This window comes from Nicotiana tabacum, chromosome 18 (assembly GCF_000715075.1).
Source record: "Nicotiana tabacum cultivar K326 chromosome 18, ASM71507v2, whole genome shotgun sequence".
NCBI lineage: Eukaryota > Viridiplantae > Streptophyta > Magnoliopsida > Solanales > Solanaceae > Nicotiana > Nicotiana tabacum.
Window position 1 is genome coordinate 119,537,242 of NC_134097.1, and position 6,673 is coordinate 119,543,914.

Below are 6,673 nucleotides of genomic sequence, written 5' to 3' on the forward strand. Positions count from 1 at the left end.
ACGAAGCCCGGGACCGCCAGAGCCCGGGACCACGAAGCCCGGGACCGCGAGGCCCGGCCCGTTAGGCCCACTAAGGCCCGGGCCCGGGACAAAATACAGCATTAGTTTGAGTCGATCAAAAGAAGCGAATCGAACTCCTGTTATTGGCAAATCACCACGTAGTCGGAGTCGATCACTTGCAAAAAGTATATTTTATATGTATTTGATTTTTTTTTGGTCAACATCCCTCCGGAGCGAAGCCACCTTTTACACCAAAATATTACGAAAAATTACATTGTATATACAAGTAAAATACTGATTTTAGATGTATAAAATATATATTGAACACCATTTGTCGGGAATTTCTTTTTAGTTCTTTCAAGTTTGAACACTCTTGGAAACATTTCTGGCTTCGCCACTGCTCCCTCCGTTCCAATTTATGTGAACTTGTTTGACTGGACACTGAGTTTAAGAAAAAATAAAGACTTTTAGAATTTGTGGTCCTAAACAACTCAAAAAGGGAACCAGAATATTTGTGTGGTTATAAAAGCTTCTCATTAAGGGTAGAATTGTAAGTTTAAGCTAAATTGTTACCAAATTTAGAAAATAGTCATTCTTTTTGGAACTGACCAAAAAGGAAATAGGTTCACATAAATTGGAACAGATGGAGTATTAAATTAAAAGTAAGAGCCAATACAAGGAGCAAAGTGTACGCTTTGCATATTGTTACAAAAAGAAGTAATATTTGGACCACTATAATGATCCCTAGATGAGCTACAATATTATCGCCACTGTCATGTTCATGCATACAAAAGGATATGTTGTTTGTTGATGTAGGCATTGTTACGTTTCTTGCGTAAGCGCTACCCTTTGGTCGTCCAGAAGTTGCTGATTCAAAAAGGTGGGTGGTTGTTGTAGGATGAGAGTCTGCTCCAGTGAGGATTGTGTGGCTCCATATTGTGCAAGTTTATCTGCAACGCGATTCTTCTCCCTGTATGTGTGCTTGATGGTTGGGTTACCCAATTGTCGAAGCAAGTACCTACATTCCATTAGTATTGATGAGTAATGTAAATTGTGATGGTTTAGCATCGAGATTACCTCTGTAGAATCCACGTTGATTTCTAATGGGATGAAGTGATGATGTCGTGCTAATTGTAATCCCTATAATAAGGCACATAGTTCCATATATGCAGAGTTTCCTGTGGGTCTTGTGCCCATGAATCCAAGTAACCAATGTCCTATATTATTTCGGAAAACTCCACCTATGCTATTTCTGGGTTGTTGGCCTTTAGAGGATCCGTCAGTGTTTAATTTAATAGTACCATGTGTAGGAGGGTACCATTTGACATACATGGGTGTGATTGTTGGTTTTTGTGATTGCTTCTGAATAATAAAGTTATATTCAGCTGTTTGTGAAATTAATTGCTGAATTTTTGGGATGGGCGTTTGATGTTGGAAAATGAACCAATTACGTAGGTTCCATATATTCCATGTTGTATATGGACTTAATAATCATGAAGGTAGGTTTAACAACAGATTATTAGTGGTGTGAAGTAATGTGTGGATGATTTGAATATGTTGTGTGCTTGGAATATCCATACAGTGTAGGTCGTTTGTGAGGCCTAGTTGAGTCCATATGCGGAGAGCATTTGGGCATTGGAATATGAGGTGATTAATTATTTCCTCACCGTGTAAGCAAATGGAACAGATGTTTGAAGTTGTGATATGTATCTTATAAAGATGAGTGGCGGTGGGCAACCGTTGGTGGGAAATTAACCACAGGAAAAGGATGATTTTTGGAGGTAGGTTTAATTTCCAAAGTCAAGGTAGGAGTATTGGTTATGAGTGCCAGTTAATTTATTTTACAAAGATTTTACTAAGAAATGTCCAGAGGATGTAAGGCCCCAAATTATTTGATCAAAGGAATGGAAGTTAGCAAGTGTTGGAACATGAATTTTACGGATTAATGAGAGGGTTTGGATAGGTAGGTCAAAAAACAAATTAATAGTATTAATCATATTATTTGTAATGTGTTGATTGACCTTGGAATCTTCTTCATGTTTGTGTAATGGCCATTCTATGACTTTTCTATGTGTGATATTTGGTCCTATCCAAGGTTCATTCCAGAAGTTAATATGCTGGCCTGTAGCGATATGTCAGACAACTCCTTTTTGGCAAAACTTCCAGCCTAATTGGATAGCTTTTCAGATGTTGGAGGTTTGGCTTTGGTGAGTAGAGTATCTAGTTAGTAGTAGGGAGGCCTATAATGAGCCAGGGGATTTTAAAAGTCACCATGCTAAGTTTCCTAGTAGGGCATTATTCTTGGTGTTCAAATTTTGAATGTATAGGCCTCCTTGACATTTTGATTGTTGAACGAGTGATCATTTGATAAGGTGAATTTTCTTTTTGTGTTGAGTAGTACCCTAAAGGAAATTACGTTGATAACGGTTCATTTTAGATATGACCTGTTGCGGGAGTTTAATGACTTGCATTACATGATTAAGGAGTGTATTCAGCATAGATTTAATTAGGGTAGTTCGCCTTGCTATTGTAAGCATATTGACTTTTCACCCCGCCAATTTTGTTTTAAAGTTATCCAAGATGAACTAAAAGTCGGATTTGATGGGGCTTTGTACTAATAAGGGAAAGCCCAGATATTTTCCAAACTGGACTCCTTCTTGCATATTGAAGGAGGTTAGGACAAAAGATTTATCTATTTGAGTTACATTTCTAGAGAAATAAATTGTTGACTTAATAAAATTAATGCTTTGTCCTGATTTTTGTGTGAATTGATTAAGAGTATCTATAATGGAGTGGACACTCGTAGTGGTTAACCTGGAAGTTAATGTGATATCATCGACAAACAATAGGTGAGAAATTTTTGGGCCATTTCTTGAGATCTTTATGGCCTTCCATTTTTGATAGTCAACTAAATAATGAATTTGTCGTGATAAATGTTCCATGCATAATATGAAAATGTAGGGAGATAAGGGGTCACTTTGGCGAATGCCCCTTGTGGTGTGGGTGAGAAGTATGGTCTTGGATGACCATCTAGAAGGATAGAGATGAAAGTGGTGCTGATGCATGACATAAATTGGTTTATGAATTGGCTTGGAAAATTAAAGAAGTGCGAAATTTCTTTAATGAAACTCCAGTCCATTTTATCGAAGGCTTTTTCTAGATCGAGTTTGAGTAAGAAATTAGCATACTTACCTTTCTTTTTATGAAAAGAAATAAGGATTTCTTGGACTATTATGGCATTATCCGAAGCTCGTCTTCCTTTTTGTCATGACCCAAAAATCCCTCCGAAGGAGTCGTGATGGCACCTAGTCTCTAAACTAGGTAAGTCTAACATTAACTGAGATAACATTTATATTTACTAACTTTAATTTAAATAACTCTTAACAAATTTCAATTTCCTAAACTGGTGGTACAAGTCATAAGCCTTTCTAAGAGTAGTTATACAAAATAAATACATCATTGTTCCGAAACAAAAGAAACAAATGAAAATAAGTACAAATGAAGGTGACTCCGAGACCTGTAAACGCTGCAGCAGGTTTACCTTGAGTCTCCACCGCAACGACCCGCACAACTACTACCGATCAAATACCTGAATCTGTACACAAAAATGTACAAAAGTGTAGTATGAACACACCACAACGGTGCCCAGTAAGTATCAAGACTAACCTCGGTGGGGTAGTGACGAGGAACAGTCAAGAAACCTACTGGTCAAATAGATTAAACATGATATGATAACAAATATCAAGATAAAGGTAACAAGGTAATATCAACAACAGGGATAAATCAAACTACAAATTGTCGAAATAATAAAAGGGGACTCGGATAGAAACGAAAGATAACCAAGTAAATTAACACCAACATAGCTGGAACACAGACAAGTAAAAAAATGTACACGAAAGGCGATGTTAGCTCAATATATCATATCATTTCTAATACACAATTCCAATCATCTCAAACTCGATGTCTCATATCATAATCTCAATTACCAAACCTTTAGCACACCCGGCATCTTGTACCCACATATTTCTATCTCTCTTTGCACAACAACGTTCTCATGTTACTCAGTACATAGGGTCCATAACCAATATACTGAGTACAACATAAAGTAGAGTACAACTTCTAAGCCAATTAAGAACTCAACAAGAAAAGATGAAGTTATTTTTAGAAATCATTTGAATAAAGAAAGTACCATTTTCAATTAAAATACAACATCGAATGAATTATTATATTTACCATGGGATTTAATAAATTAACTTAGTAGAAATATTTTTTTAAGTAAAATACAACCTCAGACGGTTTAAGAAAATTTAATTGAGTAACTAATTGAATTACAAATGAACAATTATTGAAACTTGAAGTATTGAAATATGTATATAAATAGGGCAAAGTATCGAAAAACACTATGTGGTTCCATCACAAAGGATCACAACAGTAAATGAATCTAAACAATTAAAACACTTGAATTGATAACCACAAATAAACACAACAAACAGAAAGTGAACGACATCACCCTTTGTGCTTTATCACTCTTCCTCACTATATGCATAAACAAAAATGTGCACGACATCATACTTCGTGCTTTAACTCTCTCATAATCATGGCACGACATCACCCTTCGTGCTTTTACTCTCAATAATATGGCACGACATCACCTTTCGTGCTTTACACTCTTCCTCACAATATCATGCACGACATCACCCTTTGTGCTTTACACTCTTCCTCACCCAAACAACAGAAACAATGACATCCCGGTAAGGGAATCAACAATAGAAATCAATAGAATCCTGGCAAGGGAATCAACAATAGAAATTAATAATATCCCAGCAAGGGAATCAACAGTAGAAACAATAACATCCCGACAAGGGAATCAACAATAGAAACAATAATCTCTCAGCAAGGGAATCAACAATAACCAATCTTATTTCAACAGCTGGCTTCGCAATATAGATCTCAACTTGAGTCAATACTCAACAATGGTCAATTACCAAGAGAATGTCATAAGTCTTGTTCAACATGAATAATTGTCAATTTAAGCATGAATAATACGTAATAAGGATCACGGAAAAACCAAGAAGCACAATAACCTTAACAAAACAACAAGACATAATAAGCATGTAATAATTACACCGGTAATCACAACAATTGGACATGTAACAAATTTGCACGAAGTCATAGAGGAATTCACAATCAAGAAGTATCAAAACAATAAGGAAGGCAATCACTTCAATTAAGGCAAATAAGGGTCAAGTAGCAAGTAAGAGTGAGAGGAAAGCTAACAACATCATATGGAGCATATGGAAGTGAAACAAGCAATTAGGAAACCCAATCATATCAGAAAAACTCCCCACTTAATGAACATAAGGACCTAAGAATCCTAAAAGTAAATTTTCCCCAAATAAGTCCGAGCACACACTCGTCACTTCGCATGCACGGACTACAATTAGCATAGAAGACTCAAATCCTAAGGAGGAGTCCCCCACACAAGGTTAGGCAAGATATTCACCTCAATCTGGCCAATTCAATACTCAAATTAGCTTTTTCTTTACCAATTCATTAATGCTCGGCTCAATCTAGCCAAAAACAACTTGAATACATCAAACAATGAAAGAGAAAACAATTCCAATTAACAAAATTATGATTCTTATACGATTTGCAAAAAGTCAATAAAAGTCAACTACCCGGCCCCGCACCTCGGAATCCAACAAAATTTACAAAAACCGAATACTCATTCCGATACGAGTTCACCCATACCAAAATTATCAAATTATGATACCATTTGGTCATTCAAATCATCATTTACATTTTGAAAGATTTCCCAATTTTTCCTAAATTTTCCTTTAGATTCTCATGAATTTGATGTTAAATCTAAGATATAATCACAAAATATAGTTGGAAATTGATTAAAAACACTTACCAATGATTTGGTATGAAAATCTCCTCTCAAAATCGCCCACTCTCGGAGTTAGGGTTCAAAATTATGAAAAATGAGAAAAAACTCGGAATACTCAGCTTTTAGCAGGTTGCAGATGCCGCATTTGCGACACTGGGTTTGCAAATGCGAACTCGCAAATGTGGAGATAGCTTTGCAAATGCGAAGCCTAGAATTACCCTGCTAAGGTCGCATTTGCGACAAAATCTTTGCAAATGCGATGAAGGACTTTCGCAATTGCGACAGAGTTCTTCGCAAATGTGAACTCTGCCCAGCAGCTCGGACCTCACAAATGCGAACTCTGCCCAGCAGCTCGGACCTCGCAAATGCGATGGCTGCTTCGCAATTGCGGCTGTCGCATTTGCGACCAATACATCGCAAATGCGATGATACCAGTACCAGCTATCAAGACTATGCAAAAATCATTCTGGAACTCATCCGAGCCCTCGGGGCTCCAAACCAAATATGCACACAAGTCTAAAAACACAACATGAAATCGCTCGCGTGCTCAAATCATCAAAATAACTTCTAAAATCATAAATCGAATGCCAAAATGCATGAAAATCAAACTTAAACTTCAAGAATTTCTAGAATTACAACCAAGCGTCCGAACCATATCAAATCAACTCCAAACGACACCAAATTTTGCAGGCAAGTCCAAAATGACATTATGGGGCTATTCCAACTTTCGGAATCGTATTCCGACCTCGATAACACAAAAGTCAACTATGGGTCAAACCTCTC